Consider the following 7,944-nt stretch of genomic DNA (forward strand, 5'->3'; position numbering starts at 1 on the left):
GTATTTCTGCCTTTGATAGACAGGCGACTACTGTGATTTCATCACAATTTAATGTTCATTAAAGCAACAGACATTCACTCCTAGGATGATTCTATATATTATTGTATTATGTTAGAATAAAAAAAAATTCCCAATTTACATGCATATCCTTTCCCATTCTAATAAGATTATTCCAATAGATACATCCTTGTTTTTCAATTTATCACATTTCTCAAGGGAAATATGGTTGTCATATATTAACTCATAACGCCATGCATTTTTCATCCGGTGTTTATGGATTTCTATTAAGATAATTCCATAATCATTCTAACATGAATAAGAATAATCACAAAAATTGCGAAATACGCAATATTCAATTGTTATATTTAATAATTATTGTGATTACTGCACACACACATACACTCAATAACTTTAATAACGCACCAGTCGTTTCTTCGTCCAGTTAGCTCAATAGGTAGAGCGTTGGACTGTGAATCGGGTGATCCAGGTTCGATTCCCATCCCATGCAGGTCTCTTTCGCTTTGACTGATCATAAAATAATTTCTAAGATCATTCGCGTGCCTCTTCTTTGGCATCTACAGAAGTAGTTGTCGGATCCTTGAGAAAGTTATGGCAACTAGTACTGATGAACTGCTTGACAGCCTGTGGAAAATTCAATGTGGCTTAATATTGCCGTAATCCGGGGGTAAACTATCAACACCTTGATGACTTTAACATTGAATACGATAAAATATTTTCATGAATCTTAAATAATAGTCAATGTCGTGAACATAATCTGTAGACATTTTATTTAATTAGATAAAAATTGACGTAATTTATGATCATTATCAGATTCAAATTTAATGCAAATATTTCATCATAGAAGAAGAAGAAGAACATATTCATAGTAAACAAAGATTTAAAAAAAAATTTTTGCCTTTTTATTAATTTATGAGGGTATGTTTACACGTTATTTTCAAAGTAACTTGCTCTTGTTTTAAGGTCTCTAACAATCCTTTTTTATTTCTGTGGATTCAAAAGCGTGAAAATAGAGGAATAATTATTGTAAGACCTATTTACTATGAAAGAATATTTTCAATTTTACATGGCCATTATTCCATGTAGATATCGCTTTTATTTTCACCAATTCCTAGACACCATAATTTTTCATCAGGACTAAATAAAAAAAAAAACATTTACTTTCAAACGCCTTTTTACCCCCGTTTTCCTCCCTATGTCTTAATTTAAGTTTCCTTGATCTTTGACTTATAATAGTATTACTGTTTCGTTTCTAAATAGCTGAATATTCAAGAAAACATAAAAAAAAATGTTATTTAATTGAAAAAGGCCTAGCCATTTGTATATATGAAAACATGTTTCGCTTTCATTAATTTTTTTTAAAGTCGTCAAATAATACTGTAGTGAATTAATTAAACATTAATTGAACATGTTTTGTTTTAAGTCGTCAAAGAAAATGTTTATGCTATTGGACGTTATATTACAAACTAACCATTCACGTGGGTGTGCATTTCTAACATCCTTTCAACAACAAAAATCAATCTAAAAAATAAATCATATCATATTTTCAAAGTAAGCCGGTTTAATGATTTAAAATTATCTGTTCTAATTAACAATAATCGATACATTTAAAAATAACAGCGGTAATTATTATATCGTTAGCTTAGATATGATATTTTAATGTTAGGAGTTTTTGATGTATTTGTTTTATCTAGTATTCAAAAGTTACAACTTTATAGAAAATAATCTCAGTACGATAATCATTACCTTTGTTGTTTCCGTTCTACTCAAGGCATTTATTGTCATCGCTATTATGTATATCGATAATAATCATCGTTAATTCAGGATGTAATATCGATAGCGAAGTTTAATCTGTGACGTATAATTATTGGCATCAATATTGTTAGTCGTTTGTGAGAGAGTTATGATTGATGAGTTGTTTTCTTCAAAGCAACCCACATTGTAAAATGGAGCTATTATGTCCATTGGCTCCATGAACCATGCTATCCGTTGGCTTTATGTGGCTCCATGCTGCCAATTGGCTCCATGGTTTACAAACACTATGTATTTTGAAGCTCACAAGCAACTAAATGTACATTTCTGATTGAGCTTAATATGTTAACTACATTGCATACGTTAATCCAGGTACCTTAAAGATCCTGCAACACAATATTTTTTATGGTTTTATATCATAAATATGATGCTAAAATTAATATTTTTCAATTTTGTAAGTTCCAAAAAGCATTATTTATAAAGATATTACCGAATTTAACATTTCATGTAAATAAAGGGAGGTAATAAAATTTTTTCTATAAAGTCTAAGTTAAATTTTTCAATAAGAAATGAATGCATACACATATAATATGTACAAACATTTGCAGTACATATTTTACATATTATTTGATGTTTTAAAATTGCTTTATAAGCATAATTATATACATATATATAATTTCACTTAATTCTTTAACTTTTTATTGTTTCGATCTATAATTTTTTATAATTGCAAAGCTCATCGTCTTTACAAAGTACAGCTTATTTTGTTTTGTTGTTGTATCTATTGATATACAGTAAAACATGTGTTAAAGACCACCGCGAATAAAGATCACTCTATATATAAAGGCAACTCGTGAACAACCTTTGATTGATAAAATATAAAACAGACTTACCTGAAAATAAAGACCACTTGTTTGCAACGGCCGTAACTGGTCTCTCCTTCGGATGAACTTTGACCACAGGTTTGGCTGTTCCTTATGCCAATGCCCTGTGCCTGCGTCTCCATGTGGTAAGCTCTTATATGATTATACTTACTGTATAATGAATGCAGGTATTTCTTGTCTTTTCTCGAAAGTGTTTTGTCAATTTGAATCCGTAAAAAAAGAAACTTTCTTTTTCTTTTTCCTTGCATAATATTATGGATGTTTCCTAGTTTTATTTGTCTTTTGCCCATTCCCTACAGCTCACCATTTTTATCAAACTTTCAAATGTAAATGATCTGATATAATATACATTCAACTATTGTTACATTGATGTATATGTAATAGAAAGAGCACCGAAACACGAGGTTATCTGATTTGTACGAGGGGGCGTAGCCCCCCGAGTATTAATCAGATTACCGAGTGTTTTGGTGTTCTTTCTCTTTTGTATCATAGTCAAACATAAAAACACGTTCCCTGTTGTTACAATATGAAACCCCGGCAAAAATGAACCAATGAACGAGCATCTAAATATGACATTTCTGTCGATTTCACTTTCACTGCCGTCACAATATGTAAACCCCATCAAAAATGAGCCAATCAATGGGCATGCTCTGGAGTGCGGGTAACTAATACCCGCACTCCAGTTAACGCACTGTGCATGTATATGTATACAATTTAACCATGACACATTTTCAACAGAAATGTCTCCAATCTATGATACAACTTATTCTTGTTTTAACAATTCATCTATTCTATTTCAAAAATGATAAGCTTGTTATGATTAAGTCACATACAAGTTCTGTATAATTATAGCTTCTGTTCTGTTCTATTCTATTCTATAGTTTTAAATGTTATACCGGGTATGATATTATTTTGCTTTATTCAGTAAAGTCGGACGTTTATAGAATTCTCTTCCATCATGAAAATAATTTCCCCTTCTAAATACGTTATTACATTATTCCTCAGAAACGAATAATTGTACAAATTCCTAAAGAGTTAGGTCCCCTAATTAGGTCGTTGAAAACAAAATTCTTATCAAGAATATTAATTGTAATTAAAGAAGGAATTATCCCCCGAACTTCGACTTAAAATTTGAGTCGGTAAACCTAATTAGGACTTTTATCCCCCTGATTATGAGTTTCTTTGTCATATTAAGCACTTAACAAATTCCTAATCATGAGTTACTTTCTAACTCCTATTTAGAAGTAATACAGATTTTCGACCGTGCGACCACATACACGCATCGAGGACAAGTTGGATAGAATGTGACCGTGCGACCACATACACGCATCACAGAATTCCCTTTCTCATACGAGAAAGGGACAAAAGGCTGTCCGCCCCTCAAAAAAGGGGCAGACATGATAAATACGCCATTTCCTCATTGTTATTAATAAGGAGGCTAATTTCTTAGATATGTATATGGTATATATACAACTATAGTAATGCAAACCAAGCGGGAGATCAGCTTTCGTCCTTTTAAGTTCGCTATACAAATTGAAAAGGTTCTTATTTAATTTCCTTGGAAATCTTGAGTTTACAGTATTTTCTTTTTTTCATTTTCTGTATATTATAGAATTATTTGATTTCTGCAAAACATGTACGTATCAAAAACGTTTTATTTGCAGTCAGTGTGGCATGTATATATATATATTTCACACTTTGCATATATTATCCTGGGGGCATTTTTGCCAATTTACACATTTATTTTTCATATTTGACTTTGTATACTCGACTTATCCTACTTGCAATAGAAATGGTAATGTGATGGGCTGCAAGAAGAAATGGAAATTAATTTGAGCAGCCGACAGTGCTGGCAATTAAGACTGTGCAAATTTGCAAGCCTGATCTTTGTGAAGCTTCCGTTTTTGGAACTGTCCCTTATCAAGATAGAAATTTAAAAAAGGTAGCCAGCCAACAATACAAAGTCTGATCAGACGGATGGTTGACTCTATACTGGTAAATTCATTTAGTTCCAGCAGTGTTCTTTACAGTTATCATATGAACGCGCCATGACAAAACCAACGTAATGCATTTGCGACCAGCATTGATCCAGACCAGCCTGCGCAACCGCGCAGTCTGATCAGGATCCTTGCTGTTCGCTATCAATTTCTCTATTTGTTATAGGGTTTGTAAGCGAACAGCATGGATCCTGATCAGACTGCGTCATGGCGCGACTCAATTGTATTTGATCAAACGCGTCGGACAGGTAATCTACGTATTGCTGACTGTGTGAGTTCAAGTCCCATCTGGAGCAAATCGTGATTTATTAAGGATTAAAGATATATTTTATCTTTAAAAAGTTATCTAAGCAATGTTGACTGCGTGGATTCAAGTCTTGGCAGGGAAAATTGTGGTTTCCGTAAGCAAGAATGTGTGTGCTCTGTAACACCGCAAAACGTCCATACCGCAAAACGTACGTATATGAACGTTTTGCGGCGCATATCGTCCACATTTTTCTGACGTACTTTTTGCGGCAAAAAGGCATGGTCCTGCCGCATAACGTCCATATTTTAAAGTTTATATAATTTTCGTTAATTTTGACCAGTTATTATCAGGTGTTATTGAGTGTTAATTTTAGTTCACCTGAGTATGCGCCTGTCTGTCTGTTCGTCCAAATTTAGCTTGTAACACCACTAGCATCCACATACCCTTAGCAATATGTCCAGAGTTATCTGTCCTTGAATTACAATATCTGTTATATTTCACATTGTTACCACTCTAACGCTTTCATTTCTTCTTCAATCTTGACAATTTTCAACTGAATATCTATGACCATAAAAATCTCATCAAAGTTAGATTATAGGCTAATTCTAACCAAAAAAAAACAACAACAAAAAACGCACTTTATTTTACCTTGTTAGTGCTTTCGTTTCTTCTCCATTCTTATTTTTTTTATACAGAATATGTATAACAATAAGTTTCGATCAATTTTATTTATGAGCTAAAACGACTGAATATGTCAAGAGTTATTTTGCCTTTGAATAATAAAACTAAAGACATATTTAAAGTCAAATTATTGAATTGTGATAAAACTGCCATCAAAACTGTTATCAATGATCAGATGTCATTCATACATTTATGACCGGACAGACATCTTGAATAGTTCAACTATAATATTGACCTTGAAATGACCTTGACCTCAAGGTCACTATTGAATTTTGCTTAAATTACCACATCTTTGTCATTTACAGATATTTGGATATTGGTGACCATTTCAGACGTAGAATTGAATACTGATATCAGTTACCCAGATTCTGACCAAGTACATGAAATGTACTTGCTTTTAATTTGTAAAATTCGATGTTATCTACCCTTGTCATGTGGAGCCTTTATAGGCAGCTGGGCGATATTAAGCCACCATGACCTTTTGCTTTGTTCAAATATAAAATTACATTGTTCAGTTATAAAATTACATTATGGCATTCAAACAAAACAATTTGCACTCTTGCTCAAATATGACTAGGCGGCTAAAGCCCCTCCCAATCACAACAATAGATCGCTCACTCAGATATGACAAGGCGGCTAAAATCTCCCTCCCTCGACAAAAGCTCTCTCTCTCTCAAATATGACTAGGCGGCTAAAAGCAACCTCATCACCACCTCCGCCCCCCCCCCCCCCCGCGACAAAAGCTCTCTTGCTCAATTATGACTAGGCGACTTAAAGGTCCCATCTCCATGACAATATAGCTCTCTCGCTCAAATATGACTACACTGTCAAAAGCGCTCATTCATCGCCCGTAAAAATGAACGATAGAACCAAACCTCCATAGTCAACAAGAACACAACAAATCATTCCCACTTCTTGATGCAATTATATGAAAAGCTTTTGTCCAAAGCAAAGCTTAATTTTAATATTTTTGTCATTCACTTAGTCAAATCTCCGCTTCGTCCGTCCGTATAGCCGTCCTTTTCTGTATGTCTATAAGATAACATTTATTTCAATATCATCGTTTTTATATCTCAGCTGCTGCTGCTTGGTTTCATTTTAAAAAAAAATCTATACGAAAAACATCTTCGGTTAAAGCATTTTTCTTTTTTTTTTAAATAAAAAAAAGTCAGAATTATATAGGATCACAAAAATATGGCACTTTAATGTTTATTTCTTCATATCTTTACCTGAAACAATATGAAAGTGACAGAACCAATAAAAGTAACGTTTATAATGAATAAATTTTAATACAGAAAAAAATGGACGATATGCGGCGCAAAGGCACACTCTCGCCGCAAAACGAACCAAGTACGATATGCACCGCAAAACGTCCACATGTGTACGATATGCGCCGCAAAACGTCCACACACGTACGTTTTGCGGTACGGACGTTTTGCGGTGTTACAGTGCTCATTGCTTAGTACATAAACATTAGGATGGAAAAGTTACCGGAAAAAACATTTTTAAATGACAAACAGTTAACGAAGTGCATCAATTCAATGCAATTTCACATTGCACTAGAATATAAAGAATAACCGAATGCTTCTATGAACTAAACAGTGAGTGACATAACAGGTCACATTAAATGTTTTCATGTTAAATGCTCTATTTGTAGCGCAATTTTGTCGTATTGTATTGAAATATCTTTTCTGTCGCAAGAACGTTAGCTACTGTCAGAGCGTTTCTGCCTCGAAAATATATTAATTTTCTGCCTACAACGGCAGCATTTTCATGTTGATCGGGCGAGATTGCACGCCTGTAACATTCTCAAGAAAAAAACCTTCTGGGTTGATATTTTGCAGTTATTTTGCCTTGTGTCCTTTATTTACCAGTTACTCCAAATAAAGGCTGGAAACAACTCTTGTATTCCTGCTTTTGTTAGACAGGCGACTACAGTGATTTCATCACAACATAATGTTCATTAAAGCAACAGGCATTCACTTGTATGATGATTCTATTGTTGTTAATGTATTATTGCTTTATTATGTTAGAATAAATAAATTTCCCAATTTACATGCAAATCCTATCCAAATCTGATATGATTTTTTCCAATAGATACAGTCTTGTTTTTCAATTTATCACATTTCCCATTGGAAATATGGTTGTAATATATCATCTTAAAGCCCCATGCATTTTTCACTAGGCGTTTATTGATTTCTATTAAGATAATTCCATTATCATTCTATCGTGAATAAGAATAATCAGAAAATGCAAAATATGCAATATTTAATTAACAAATCGTGATTATTGCACCTCTTGTTGGGAAACACACATACACTCCTGCGCCTCTTGTTGGGAAACACACATACACTCAACAACTTTA

This window comes from Ruditapes philippinarum, unplaced genomic scaffold (assembly GCF_026571515.1).
Source record: "Ruditapes philippinarum isolate M1 unplaced genomic scaffold, ASM2657151v2 ctg4729_1_1_1_1, whole genome shotgun sequence".
Classification (NCBI taxonomy): Eukaryota; Metazoa; Mollusca; class Bivalvia; order Venerida; family Veneridae; genus Ruditapes; species Ruditapes philippinarum.